This window comes from Felis catus, chromosome B1, assembly GCF_018350175.1.
Source record: "Felis catus isolate Fca126 chromosome B1, F.catus_Fca126_mat1.0, whole genome shotgun sequence".
NCBI lineage: Eukaryota > Metazoa > Chordata > Mammalia > Carnivora > Felidae > Felis > Felis catus.
In genome coordinates this window covers 65,305,764-65,321,864 of record NC_058371.1, presented here as the reverse complement: position 1 = coordinate 65,321,864, position 16,101 = coordinate 65,305,764, and the positions used below count along the sequence as shown (strand labels likewise).

General features: G+C 35.1%; 1 long non-coding RNA gene across 1 annotated transcript in view; it reads left to right on the top strand.

The window, feature by feature from the left end:
• The first annotated feature begins 3,889 nt into the window (after window positions 1-3,889).
• The window catches only part of LOC123384889, a 73,581-nt gene continuing 61,369 nt past the window's right edge, over window positions 3,890-16,101 (top strand). Inside the window, exon 1 of the long non-coding RNA XR_006596605.1 lies at window positions 3,890-4,006. This is a non-coding gene — a long non-coding RNA (uncharacterized LOC123384889). The remainder of the gene's footprint in view (window positions 4,007-16,101) is intronic.

Sequence of the window (16,101 nt, the reverse complement as noted above, 5' to 3'; positions counted from 1 at the left end):
TGGTAGAAATACAATTCTGACAAAAAGAAACTGCTTGTTTCTTCTTGTCACCATTATACTGAGTACCAATGATGAGCTCTTTGTGTGCTCACTTATCACTAGTTCACTTTCTAGTGGATTTCTAAACACAATACGAAATGCTACCTTAGTAGTTTCCAAATTTCTGAGGAATTCTCTATTGTGTCATTTTGTTTCAAAGTACTTTGTGGAAGAAGTATTGACAATTCCAGCGGAAAAAATATCTCAGGGAATATTGCCAAAAATCAAAAGCAGGTTCTAAAAGGCATATCCATGATGATGGAGGCAACCTCACTACTTAGCACATACCTGAAGAGGAAAAGTCAAGCTCTGACAGCCCCCTTTTACCTTTCAGCATCCTTCCGTAAAACCTGCCCACACACCCAAAGTGGGTATCACTTCTGCCCACAATCTCCTCTATTTTGTAGCACTCCAATAATGGCATGCTTTCAAATAGCTGCCAGTCAACACTTAACCAAGTGAGCTTAAACTAAAAGCAGATTCATTATTTAGCTTTCCCAGGAGTTGTGTGTATCTTAAGAGGGAAATCAAAGACAAAATAAAACAGCTAATCATCATCATCATCATCATCATCATCATACCAATAACAATCCCAATCTCCACATAACCCAAATACAGAGGAATTAACCCTTAAATATGGGATTTTAAACTTGTGATGACTACATAATATGTCATTTACAGTACTATGTAAGGTGCGTCTGACTTCCTGAATCTTCGTGTCTTTTTTACTATGCTGATTTTGTCTAAGATATACATCCAGTCATACATCACTTGAGGGAGAATGGCTTTTTTTTCTTTTTTTTTAATTCTAGGAATTTGAATCTTGTAAATAGAACTGTTTAAGTGTGTTAATGTAGCTCAGGGAATTCTCTCACCTAAAGCTTTCACTAGATGACACTGTTTTACCACCTAGAAGTGCTTCCAATTGTATGTACAACAGATTGCCAGTGTGTTTCCTTTCTTTCTAATAAAGGAACTGCATTTTTAAGGATTTCATCTTCATAGGTTTCAGATTATACAAACTTTAAATGAAAAATGATAGTCCTTTACAACTTAAGAGAAAGAATCTTTCTAGACTGTGAAATCCAATATATTTTTTCACTCGCAGGGTATGAAGTTTCATGCTTGCTCTCACGTTCTTAAATATTCTAAGCAGTATCCAGTAATAATGGCTGACATGTGACTATTTATTTTGCACCAAGTACTGTCCTAAGTGTTTTACATATATTAAATAATGTAACCTTCACACAAAAGGTTAAAAAAGTAACCCACCATCACACCTCTAATAAGTGACAGGGCAGTGTAACTGAGAAGCCCAAGCCAGGTACGTGCTGGACCCATAGTGTCCACTACTTGCCATAATGAACAACTACTTATAGATCAAAATAACTGATACCGAATTTATTTTCTCCCAACACAGGAATTAGAGTTCAATAATCCATTTCTCTCCTTCTTTGGTTTTAGCATCAGGAATAAATTTAAAATCAAGTTCCACATTAATGGCATGTTATGTGTTAAAGGGAGAATCAGACTGTCCAGATTCAAACCCCAGCTCTATCATTTCCTGGGGCGGGGACATGAGCTTGGACAAATTATTTAGCCTCCTAAAGCCTTAAAATTAGGATTTTTACAGTAGCAATCAAGTCGTTATTGAGCTATTGTGTTATCAAGTCATGTTGCACAATTCATGAAATATGATTGCTATTTGAAGTACAGTTCAAGCAGAAAATAATTCTTTCTGGGCTCCTTCCCAGAACAACTACAAAGGATATATTATATAGAGAGAGTACAGAAAAAGCCACTTTGATGAAAAAGGCATATTAATTAAAAACCATTTAAATGTTTATGGACATCTACAATGATAAATGTAGCTTCAGAGGTGATCTGTAGTATGCTTTTATAGATCAGGTGGACAGATTTATTGATGTTTCTTGCAAGAAATATTAAATCATTTAATCTGCCTATAATCACCAAATAAACAGGCTCCCAGTCTCCTGAAAGACGGAATAAGGACAACAACGTATCAACTCCACCATGCTCTATAAAGGTTAGCTTTTTCTTTTAACACAATCCTTCACTCCTCACCTCTCCCAACAATCTTTTTCCAATGTGTCCGCTAATATTTCTGCTTCATGAGTTCACTTTCTAAAAACTTATAAATTCTTCTGTTGATACACAGTCTATGGCCTTAACTGGACTCTAAAATGACCAATTTTTCTGTACCCTTTCAAAGATGAAGATATTTTACCTCTTGCCTTATGTACCATAGAACCAAGTTATAGAACCCATGTCTTCGTGTCCAGACCGTTTTCCCCTTCCACTTATATTTAAAAGTAAAATCTGCTTCTTTGACACTCAGATCATTCTCTTCCTTAACTTGTTGTGAAAAAAAAATGGACTTCCTATTTACCAAATTTATAAAGATGCACATACCTGGTTTTTAGCATTCAATCCCATAATATTTATTTTCATCCTGATTATTTCAAAATTTATCAACATCCTGGCTTTTCTTTACTTTGGCGTAAGTTCCATTGTCCTTTGCCCTCTGCCCCACTTTAACCTTTTCCTCTATCACATTCTAAGACTGACCAGAGATTTTCCCAACAACCACATCGCTAAATCAGAAATCCTAATCCCCACCAACAACTTTTTACGATACTTTTCTTTTCAGTATTTCCATTATTGTATAGAATTATCCCTCTGTGATCTCTCAATCCACTCATTACTTTTCTCCTATCTTTCAACATTTTCCTGTATTTTCCTCATTTCTTAAAGAATTTAAATTTTTGAGGTTAATCATTATAATCAGTATCTGTTCTCTTCTATTTCTCATCTGTTACTACAGAGAAAGTGTCTTTTCTCTTATGGGAGACAAAAATCTCCTCTCTGCTCCTAAGGACATCTTTCTCCATCAGCTATATATCCTCTATCTATATATGATATGAATTATTCATATAGATATGAATTTGTTATATCCTATGATATGAATTAGAGGATCTACCAGAGATCTAGCCTTAAAAAAACTAAGTTCTAGAAACAGAAGAATAAAATAGAGTAGACAAAATCATCAACGACGTAATTAAAAATAAAAACTCCAAGACTGAAAGTTATGAACTTCCAAATTGAACTGTCTTGTTAATTACCCAACACAAAGGATAAAATTACACATACAATGATATGTATCATCATGAAATCTCAGATTCTGGCCAAAGAGAAAATCTTATGAAATTATGAAGAGAGGATTTGTAAAGAGTAATTTAAAAAGAATTTATAAACAGTTTAAGAAAAAAAAGTCATGAAATTATAATTATTGTCAATTTCTTTACAGAAAAACTTGAAGCTCAAATGTCTTAACACTTGTAAAGAAAAGAATGTCTCCTAACCCAGTAAAACTACTAATTACACAAAATTACAGAATAAATGTATAGACAGACTAAGATTAAAAAACAAATGGACAAAATAAACCACCCATGTATCTTTCAACAAAACACAACTGGAAGATATATATTAAACCAAGAGCATAAATAAAGGAATGGGTGTACATGGCACCTAAAAAAAGAGGCTCCAACACGAGAGAAGCAGAAGCACTTCCTAAAATAATGGTGAAGAAGGATCATACTTTTGACTGCTAGAGACTAGGTTTGGAGGGAGTGGGGGTGGGTGGACAATAAATACAGAGTGACATTTTCTTAAGGCACCATCTTTCCATCATCACTTTTAACATTTATTTATTTTTGAGAGACAGAGAGAGACAGAGTGTGAACGGGGGAGGGGCAGAGAGAGTGGGAGACACAGAATCTGAAGCAGGCTCCAGGTTCCGGAAGCTGTCAGCATAGTGCCCGATGCAGAACTGGAATTCATGAACCGTGAGAACATGACCTGAGCCGAAGCCGGATGCTTAACCAACTGAGCCACCCAGGAGCCCCTCCATCATCACTTTTATGAATGAAATCCATATCATTATGAGGTACAGTTGAGTCTGAATGACAAGAAAATAAATAGCTACACTGAAGGCTAAGCCTCTTTCTGAAACAATATCTTGTCCAGATTCTTCTGATCCAAAAAGCTTTCAAAGAAGAGAAATACACAAGTCTGTCCAAATGACAGTCTACATCATTGCATATGTGTAGTGAGATGCCACAAGCTGATTTTAATTGCCTTTGAAGAGTAGAACTGTGGACTTAGGGTAAGAAGTGTTGTGAGGAAGACTTTTTTCAAATGCTTATTACTCTGATTCCTTCAGAATTTAATAATTTATGAATGTATTTACCTATCAGAACTGAAGAAAATAAATCATCTTAAAGTAAATAGAACCTCTTGAATATTATTGAGGCTGTTGTTTGTTCTGAGCTTTTTAGTGAAAGGATCTGTCTTCATCAACATTGTCTCAGTCCTGAGATTTTGCTTTTGTTCCTTTGTCTGTGACTCATCAGTCAATGTCCATCTTCCCTTGAACATCAGCAAACTTATCCACAGTGAAACACTAGAATTTTAGCCTTTTGCATTTTATCTTAAAATGTAAACCAGCAACATCAACATAACTTCCTGTATGATCTGTAATGAGTTCAAGATTTGTTTAAACTGAGATAAATAGCTTTATCAAAATATACTGAGGAAAAAAAACAGTAATATGGAGTGCAAAAGAGGATCCTGAATTTGTCTTGGTTTCAACTTAAATTTCTGTCTTCAAAGCACCATTTTGTTATTTTTCTCCTCACTGATTAACTGACTTTTGCTTTTCGTCCTGAAATGACCCTCAGCTTCTTGTGCTGTTCCCTTGCTCCTTGATGCTCCTTTTTGATCTATAGCTTATACATATATTTTGATATCTGAAATTTTCTCTCATTTTTACTAGTCTTTGGCTGGGCTATTTCAATCCTAGAATCTCTGATTCACCTCTTTCTTGGTTGAAAATAAATCACACTGAACATCTAATTTCTTGTTTATATTACTTTATAGGTGAAACACTATTACAGCACCTTTCAATCTAGAATTTTTATGTACTTATATGTTCTTACTTCCCCAGTAAAAAATGTTAAATGTCTAAATGTAATTAAAATAGATTAAATTGGGTCTTCACATTGTACTCAGACATTAGACATGGACATTTATGAGACTGGCTGTTGTCTGGGTCACTCTATCCTAATATAGTGGTATGATATGATACTTTGTAAAGAAGTAAAACATTGATGGTACTAAAAAAATAAAAATCTACTTAACCCTATTTGTAGCTTGGGCTGAAACATATTAAGGCACTAAAACCATATTAACAACTTTTGAAGAATAAATTTTGAAGAAAGAACAGTGAATTTGCTATGTATCATTTCACAAGAAGAAAATTTTGATCACTACAAAGTTTTCCGTCAATTTTTCTTTGCAAACTTAAAATGGAAAGTTACAAAAATCATAAGAATATTTACGCTACCCAGTGCTTTATGTTCACACTGCACTTCTTCTTCAAAAGTCATGGTGCTACTGTCCCATTGCCCTTGTAATATTTTCTGTCATGATAATAATTAAAAGATACTTGAAAAATAAATGTTCACTTAACATGATGTGCCAGATTGCTTTAATAAATACTATGTACAAGTTACAACAGTAAATTAATATTCACTTGAAAAAAAAGGAATAACCTTAGTAGTATACCTATTAGAAATTAGAAAGATTTGGTTATAAGGCATTATAGGAATTTTTTTAGTGATTTTATCATTCTTTGTATTTGCTTATTTGTTTTACTGGAAAACCATATATAAGCTAATGAAACCAACAGAATATTCATAACATCAATCAATATATAATAAAGATAATACTATGTACTCCACAGAGCCATAATTAATATGAAATGTGGTGACATTAAATGTAGATATAAAACAGCACTTAATGGATAAAATGTGAAATTGAAATCTGTAAGGCAGCATCATTAAAGAGGAGATGTCAGCTAGTTTGTGTTTCAGGACTATTTAAGGTACAAGGCAACAGGATCTTATAACATGAGTTGATACTAAATTGAAGCTAGTTCTGGAAGGCAGCAGAAACGGGTAGAAGGTTCAAAACAGGAACCCAGCAAAGAAGGGATCAACATCCTACAAGGCTTGGTAGGGGAAAAATGGCATATAGATCTGGTGGCCTCATCTTCTAAAGCAAAGATGGGGGATTAGCTCTTACAAGTATTTGTTTACTAATGTGTAGGATAGGTTCATGATATTTAAAACAATGTCTCCAACTAAACCCGTATGTGTGGTTTTACCCACATCAATTCAATCACTATGATTTTCTTAGTGGTTTCTCATTAAGAGATGCATATCCCTCATCATAGTTGTTGTATTCATTTCCCTTCTTTTATGAATCTCTTCATTAAGATATTGAACTAAATAATGAGAATAGATGTATTTTGCTGTTGATGTGAAGATTAATTAACTTTTATTTCCCACACATAGCATTTAATTATATAACCACCATTAACCCAGTTCTGAAGATAGAAAGATGGAAAATGAAAGATTATTTGGATTAAGAGATTTGCCCAGGGTCACTCATTAGGAGCAAGGGGACTCAATACCTCTGACTTCAGATATTATGTTCTCAACTACAACACTACATTGCCATTGTGTGAGTTTCATTCATACTAACACTTACATTTATACTAATGCTCTTTGGGATACAATGAAAAACAAAGGATGAGACAGTGTCTTGGTGATCATAGATATAAATTATTCATTTATAAAACATTTAATCTAGCATGGGCTAGGTTCTATGGGCACTAAGATGAACAAGACTTGACCCTTCTTTAAAGAACTGCAGAGTCCAAAAGCAGAGACAGAAATAGAAATTTCACAGAGGAAGAACATCTGTGATCATGACATACACCTTATAGACTTCAAACTACAGGAGCATGATAATTGAGACCTCCAGCTTCTGTGCTCCGAAATCCATGCTATGCCCTCCACAAACCATCTAATCAATAAACAGATGTACTAGAAATACCAATGCAGGCTCCTGCCAATTTTGTCTTAAAGATTCCTCAAAGACTCTGGGAACCTTTCCAAGGAAGTATGAAATGCTTCTACCCAACTTTCTCTTTCTCTCTCTTTCACTTAGGGTCAGTTTGGCATCTCAGTCTGATTGCTTTCCCAGCCTTGATTAGTTTATTCTAGTTTCTCAGAGAGACATTTCACCTAATACAGTCTTTTAAGTGTTTAATTACCTCTTCCTGTCTGTTTCTCAGAAAATCTGGACTAACCTAGGATTTAACCAAAGAAAGATGGATAGATGTAGGCTATCTGAAGGAAGGTGTGCCTATATTTATGAATGTAATAGTTAAAAATAAACTAGTTTCATAAAAGTATCTTTAGGCTAGGTAGAGCTGATATGAAAAACAGGACTGGCCTTTGCTTAGGCTTTCCCCCCAATCCCTTGTACCTACAATTCCATAATCAAATATTAGCCTTCAGTTGAGGTTTTCAAGAATTACCTGTTAAATTCCAAATGTTATCAGAAGTTTTTTTCTTTTTATATATCCCAATTTTATTGTTTCTTTTATTGTATTTTATTGGTGGTCATGATGGTGGTGGTCGTGGGTTTTGAGGGGAAGAGAATGATTGAACCTAGAATCAATGTGTGAAGAGAGACACTGCTGAGGTGACTGAAGTGTCAGAGCCAGATAACAGGTTAAAGACAGATGAAGTACCATGAAGTCTAGGGACTTCCACCCAAAAAATTGGGTACTATTATAACAATTATTAGGCATTGATATTAACCAGCTTGTTAGTATTTCAAATCTTCTAGTTAAACCCATTGTAATGAATTATGTATGTGCCTGGGTTCCCAGACTTCTCGAAATTAATCGGCTTTTGTATACCTACTTTTCACTTTAAAACTTGGCATATAATGGGTAACAGTTATTTGTTTTAACATTCATTCATTCATGCATTAAACAAATATGGAATAGTCATTCATGCGTTTAAGAAATATAGAATAATTTTTAAGTGTATTTATTTATTCTGAGACAGAGACAGAGAGCAGGGGAGGGGCAGAAAGAGAGTGAGAAAGAATCCTAAGCAGGCTCCAGCTGTCAGCACAGAGCCCAATGTGAGGCTCCCAGAACATTGGGATCATGACCTGAGCCACAAGCATCAGACACTTAACTGACTGAGCCACCCAGGCGCCCCTGGAATAATCTTCTTATAACAGTCAGGGCTATAATAGAATTTGAGGTTTCAGCAGTGGATAAAACAAAATCCCTGATATACTGAAGCTCACATTCCAATAAGAGGAAATAATTAAATGGATATGAAATATATTGTGTAAGGTAAAAAGAAAAATTAAGGAGGTCAAAGGCTCACAAATAAGTGAGACAGGGGAGAGGTGCTAATTAAATAAGGTAGTCAGGGAAGGCAGAACTAAAAGGATGATATTTGAGTAGACATTCAAATAAAACCAAAGGAAGGAGCCACGCATACATGTGGAGGAAGAGTGCTCCAAGTTGAGGGAATAGTGATTGTAACGACACTGTGATAGAAGTGGGCTTGGAATGTTTGACTAACAGTGAGGGTGCCAATGTGGCCAGAATAGAGTGGAAGTGTCATGAGAAGCAGGAAATGAGATTGTACCTATGGCCAGATGCACGACCAGATGGGGTCCTATATGCAATCATATGGAAAATAAAGAATGCTATTACAAAATGTATTCTGGCAGTTATTTGCCAGAAGTTTAAGTTAATGTTAATAAGCTGATTACCTCTTTAATAAAATGCACCTCTTTCCCAAATGGCCATTTTTAAGTGAAACTTTCCACAGGCTTCATTGGAGGCCTGTCACATTGTTAATAAACACGCCTAATCTTTACAACCTGGCACATTCAGCTGGACTGATGTAGTATCTAACAACCTGGTATAATTTAATCAATAGCAGTACTCTCCAATAATACGTTACCTTTGAGACCGTCTGATATTTAAACAGTTCCAAATTATTTTTTACTTAGCTATAGCTAGCAAATAATTTAATGTGTTCAATGAGAGTAAGTTGGCTATCAAAACAAATGGTTTTAATTTTCAGGAAAAATGTTATATAGCAAAAGTATGTTTGTAGATAGCATAACTTGAAGATTATTGGTGTCTCATCTAGCAGTTTATATAATTGCTGATATATTGATACACAAGAGAGCCTATAAAAATAATTTTTGAAATTCTCTCTGAATAAAATGTATTTAATGAATTCATGTTTTCTAGAGTTTATTCACTAACAATATAAAAAATCTTTTATAGTGTTACATATTCCAAATAGTTCCAGGACCTAATCCTTTATTTTATCAAAAATATTTAGTAGTTCTTTAACAGCACATATGTACAAAATATCCCCAAAGAAAGCACACCTTAGATGATATTGATTATTTGCCACAATGGAATGTATTTATCTGATTAAAGATCATGTTGGCCTTTGTTCCTACCTAGCATGAATAAAACTGTTTTCAGAATTATTTCTCTAAACAGTTTAAAAATGGTTAACAAAATATGGGGCACCTGGGTGGCGCAGTTGGTTAAGCATCCGACTTCAGCCAGGTCACGATCTCGCGGTCCGTGAGTTCCAGCCCCGCGTCTGGCTCTGGGCTGATGGCTCAGAGCCTGGCGCCTGTTTCCGATTCTGTGTCTCCCTCTCTCTCTGCCCCTCCCAGGTTCATGCTCTGTCTCTCTCTGTCCCAAAAATAAATAAACGTTGAAAAAAAATGGTTAACAAAATATGTATAACATTGGTATTTTTTATTTTATATAACAAACTTTTATGAAGATACCAAGTTATTTAGAGTAATATCCCATGTCAGACTACTTCTCACTACAAGAAAGGGTTAAGGCATCTTGACTGGAATTAAAGAAGTTGGTAGCCAGGAAAAAAATTAGGTAAGAATCCAGTTGCTTGATTTTGTCAGTTTTATAAAATCATTGATTAAGAAGAGGCTGTAAAGCAACCAAAATATTTATTTGAGTTCTTAGGAACTGCAGTTTTAAACACACAGAGTTGACCAAAATTGCCAGTGTGCTCCAATGAAGGCGTATGAAGGCAAAGCCCCAAGGTTACATAACTTGTTTTGTGTTTTTTGTTGGTTTGTTTTATTTTATTTTTAATTTTTTTCATTCAAGTTATTTAATATACAGTGTAGGGTTGGCTTCAGGAGTAGAACCCCATGATTCATCACTTACATATAACACCCAGTGCTCATCCCAAGTGCCTTCCTTAATGCCCATCACCAATTTAGCCAATCCTCTCCACCCACCTCCCCTCCAGCAACCATCAGTTCGTTCTTTGTATTTAAGAGCAGGGCTGGTTCGATATTTGCAAATCAATCAATTTGATACACCACATTAAAAAAGAAGGGATAATAAACCTATGATCCTTTCAATAGATGCAGAAAAAGCATTTAACAAAACACAGCATCTTTCATGATAAAAACCCTCAAGAAAATAGGGATAGAAGAAATATACCTCAACATCATAAAAGCCAAATATGAAAGAACCACAGCTAATATCCTCAATAGGGAAAAACTGAGAGCTTTCCTTCTATAGTCAGGAACACGACAGGGATGTCCACTCTTATCACTGTTGTTTAATATAGCATTGGAAATCCTAGCCTCGGCAATCAGACAACAAAAAGAAATAAAAGGCACACAAATTGGCAAGGAAGAAGTCAAACTTTCACTCTCCACAGATGACATGATACTCTATGTGGAAAATCCAAAAGACTTCACCAAAACACTGCTAGAACTAATACATGAATTCAGCAAAGTCACAGGATATAAAATCAACGTACAGAAATCGGTTGTAGTTCTATACACCAATAATGTAGCAGCAGAAAGAGAAATCAAGGAATCAATCCCATTTGCAATTGCACCAAAAACCATAAGATACATAATTTTTTTAAAAGATTTATGATTGGTGTTGGAAGAGTTCAAACTCACTCTATAATATACAATTGGCTATTTAGCTAGCAGGTATTACCTTATCTCTAATTCAATCCAAAGTAGAAGGATGTATACTAAGAGGTAGTGGAGTTGCAATTGACAAGTCACAATTCACAAAAATCCTAAGTTCATGGGCCCTGCTTTCTCAATGTCCTTCCTACTCCATTTTGAAGGAGTCCCTTAACAATGTTAATTTTATTTTGAATCTTCTTTCACAAAACAATACCTACAGTTCCTTAACTCCAACCTTAAGCCAGACTCTGTTGGAGACTCCACCACTTAGGTGGAGGAAAGGATTCTTCATCAGTTATTTATTCTATATTTATCTTTCCTTTCACCTTGAGGGCATAGGGTACCTTTAGGGTACAATTAAATTTACCATTATATCTCACATTTCCATAATCTTCTGGTTAATTAGACAATTTTGATTTAAAGTAGATGGGTTTACTTCCTTTGATAAAGTATGTAACACTCTGCCCCCAAACAGTATCAGTATATCAGAAAGATCCTAAAAGCTGGTTTTGATACCAGAGAGAAAAAACATGAGTATGCAGCAGGATGTGACCATAGGTTTATATAATAAATGAAAGAAAGAGAATGAAGAATGGTAGATGGTGTGACTGATTTGATTTTATAGGTTGACTTGTGTTGAATATTTTGGGAAATACCAATGTTTGCTATGTCTACTATCTAATTAGCTAGTTATAAGTTAGTTATAGCTTAGTTATAAGTCTTTGTTTATGTACTTATATATTTTGGTGTTATAAGATACTTTTCAGTTTGGTAAAGAGTACTTCCAAAGGAGGAAAATTAGAAATTCTCTAACGTAATCCCTTGCCTTATATTGTTTCTCATTACAAATTGGGATACTATAGTTTTGGGGGCAAGTTAGAAGTAGGTGTGTGTGTGTATCTTAATGTGGTCTTAATGTAGTCAGGATTAGAGGATCTAAGGATCTAATGGGAGAAGAATTACCATGTTTAAGGTTGGGGAAAAAGTGACAAAAATCTTTTATAGACGGATCCATGGATAAAGTCAAAAACTATTTACCTTCCATAAAAACAATATTTTAATTAAATATCAGCTCACTATTCCTCAGAATTAGAAATATTATGCATATTTTCTAAAAGTTCCTATTACAGTAAAAAGGACTAAAGAACACTGATTTAAACTAATAGTCCAAGAATTTCTTCTTTGGTACAAAATAGATTAACAAGGATCAGATTTACTCTCCTACCTGAACTCTAAAGATATTGGGTATCAGGGCGTGGAAGGCAGCAATCCCTGAGAATTGGAAAACAAACAAGGTAATTCCTATGATGGCCACAGCTTTCTGCCTGAATAGAGTATTCAACCTGCAGGACAAGAAAAAGAAACCAAGGCAGAGTCAGATGGTCTCTCTGTATTAAAGAGACTGATCTGTAGGTCCAGGGAGACTAAGTAAGTTAGAGTTTGTAAGCATGGTATTGGAGAAAAGAGATGTACATAGATAGAGACAAGTTCAGAGATATGAGAAGGTCCGTCTTGAGTGTTTTACTGAGGATTTTTCAGCATGTATGTGTGAGATAACTCCCTAAAGTCTGGAAAAAAAGACACATCACTATATTAAGGAAAATAGTGGCCAAAGTTCACATAGGCCAGATCGAAAAACCGCATAATTGAGGAACATCAGTTAGACTACTAGAAGGATATTGTCTCAGCAGTACAAAAGATTAATCACAGACTAAGTGCTGCTCAGGTTCTACTTAACAGAAAATAAAAATGAGACGAAAAAGGGACCAAACTTTTTTCCAAATAACTCAATCACCTCCTAGAACAAAGCCTAAGAATATTTTTAAAACTGCAAAAATATGCAGCACCAAGTAAGATAAATTTCACAGTGTCTGAAATCTAATAAGAAAATTATCAAATATGTAAAGATCAGAAAAATACCACCCATGCTGAAAAAAATTAGTTGACCAAACTTTTCTATAAATGACATAGATAATAAAATTAGTAGACAAAAAATTAAAATGTTACTAGTTTTCAAGAAGCTATGTTAAACATACTAAAGACAGAAATAGAAGATATTTAAACATCCAAAGAGAACTAGATATGAAAAATTACAATATCTGAGACAAAAAATACAATGGATAGAATAAGTAAAATAGATCCCGCAGGGAAAGAAAGTTAGTGAGCTTAAAGACAGTAATTGATATTATCCAAAATGAAATACAAAGAGAAACACACACACACACACACACACACACAGAGAGAGAGAGAGAGAGAGAGAGAGAGAGAAAGAGATAAGCAGAGCATCTGTGAACTGTTTAGCCAAATATATGTTTATTCAAATCCTACAGGAAAGCAAAGGCCAATTATTTCAATAAATAATCACCAAAATTTGTCCAAAATTTATGAAAACTGTAAACCCACAGATCCAAGACGTTCAACTATCCCCAAGCATATAAACCTGAAAAAAAATTACACCAATACACAGTTTAATCAAATTGCTTAAAAACAGTGATAGAATAAATAGCTTAAAAGCATCCGGGGGGTGTGGGGGGGCGCCTGGGTGGCTCAGTCGGTTAAGCGTCCGACTTCGGCTCTGGTCACGATCTCGCGGGGGTTTCTTTTACAAAAGAAAAAAGCTAAAGATGAGAGCAATTCCTAGTGGAACAATATCTTATAAAGTACTAAAAGGAAAAAGTAAATAAAACTCTCAAACTGTCAACTTAGAATTCACTATCCAGAGAAAATCTTTCAAAACTGAAGGTTAAAGGTTTTTTCAGACATGCAAAGGCTGGAAAAATTCATCAACAGTAGGCCTGTACTACGAGAAATGTGAAGAAAGATCCTTCAGGCAGAAGAAAAATGGTATCAGATGAAAATAAAGATCCACACACAGGAATAAAGAGCATGGGAAGCATAATGATATAGGTAATTATAAAATTGATTTTCTTATCAAATCTCTTTAAAATAATATCATTATGGCTTCTAGCTTTTTTGATAAGACACACAAGCTAACTTTTCTAGAAATGAAAAAACTGCCTGCCTTGAAACAGTCAAGAAAAAGTAGCTCTCAAAATCTCTCTCAGGATCCTGTCTTTCACCAAACCACCTAAAATTAGATACTGGTAAAGTAGATGGGATGGTACAAATTAAAATGCTATTTCTATAATATAAAAATCTCAAGCTATCAGGGCACCTGGGTGGCTTAGTCGGTTAGGTGTCTGACTTCAGCTCAGGTCACGATCTCACGGCTTGTGAGTTCGAGCCCCATGTTGGGCTCTATGCTGACAGCTTGGAGCTTGGAGCCTGGAGCCTGGAGCCTGCTTTGGAGTCTGTGTCTCCTGCTCTCTCTGTCCCTCCCCTGCTCACACTCTGTCTTGCTCTCTCTCTCAAAAATAAATAAAAACATTTAAAAATTTTAAAAATCTCAAGCTATAAAAATATTAGAACACGTTCTCCAGCATTTAATACCTTTTCTTTCACTACAGAAATTAAGAAAATTGTTCAATGCTCTGGAGTTCTCTTTAACCACAGTTTAAGCCAATCTTCTCCATTCTGGAGTCCTTGAGACCTTCTGAAGAAATATCGTGCAAGTCTTTGTCCTCTCTTCCTTACTCATTACCCAACATTATGATTCTTTTCATTTTTAAGACTCTCATCTGCACTTGCAATGATCTCAAAATAGATTCTGAGGCTGAAAATATACTCACATCTACTATGATGAATGCTAGAAGCACAACTTAATACCAAAATATTGTTTCATTTGAAAATCAATGAAAAATAGGTTAAATTTAATTAATATGTATGATTTTCCAAACCCATTAAGACATAGGCAAGACTATGCATAACAATATGCATACTCTATGTTGCCGTAAGTTTCACTTTTATTTCTCGGCCTCATTCCTACGGACTCTAGCCAGTCCCAATTCCAATTGTTTCTATGTATTAACATAATAGTTATGCACAAGAGCAATCTATTGTACAAAAGAAAAAAATTACATTAATGAACTATTAGTTTAAATACCTTTGTTGGATATAAATCATTGCTTTGCTAGACTCTGGCCTAAAGAACTGTCTCTTGCCATTTCATTTATGTTTCATCATCCAACTGAAAAACAAAGACTCCAAAATTTAATTGAATCATGTAAAAGGCTGTTATCTAGGGCAGCAGTTCTCAAACTTTAATGTGCATACAGTCACCAGAGGATCTTATTAAAACATAGATTCAGATTCAGTGTGCCTGACATCTTGCATTTCCAACTAGCTCCCAAGTGGTAAGGCTGTAGCTAATCCTGAAACCACAATTAGAGCAGCATGGATCTAGAAGTAAAGTCCATGAATTTGTTATGGAGATTTTAAGAGTAGTTTGTTTCCTACATTAGCTAGAACTAGGATTATCCAATTCTTTGTTGTGTGAAATGTCCCAGTACAAAGAAACACATACAAACATACAGACAGACAGACAGACAGACACACACACACACACACCTCCTTCAGTATCTTAAGCTAAATAGCTTTAATGTGCTTAAATCACACGCCTTTCTTTTCAATACTTTTTTTAGAGTTTTAAGTTCATAGCAAAATTGAGAGGAAAGTGGAGAAATTCCAGTGTACCACCTGCCCCCATACATAGATAGCCTCCCCTGTTATCAATGTCTCCTACTAGAGTGGTATATTTGTTACAACTGGTAAATCCACACAGACACATCATAATTACCCCCAAAGTCATAGCTTACATTAGAATTCACTCTTTTGTGTTTGTTCTTTGTTTTTAAATTATTTATTTTGAGAGAGAGAGCATATGCACAATATTGAGGTGCTGAGAGAACGAGAGAGAGAGAATCCCAAGCAGGCTCTGCGCTGTGAGCACAGAGCCCTACACAAGGCTTGAACTCATGAACCATGAAATCGGGACCTGAGCTGAAATCAAGACTCAGATGCTAAACTGACTGAGCCACCCAGGCTCCCCTAGAGTTCACTCTTGATGCTGCACATTTTAGACAAATGTGTAATGACATATATCCACCAATATAACCATGAAGAATATTTTTATGGCCCTAAAAATCCTCTGTACTCCATCTATTCATGCCTCTCTCCCAACCCCTGGCAACCACTTACTGTTTT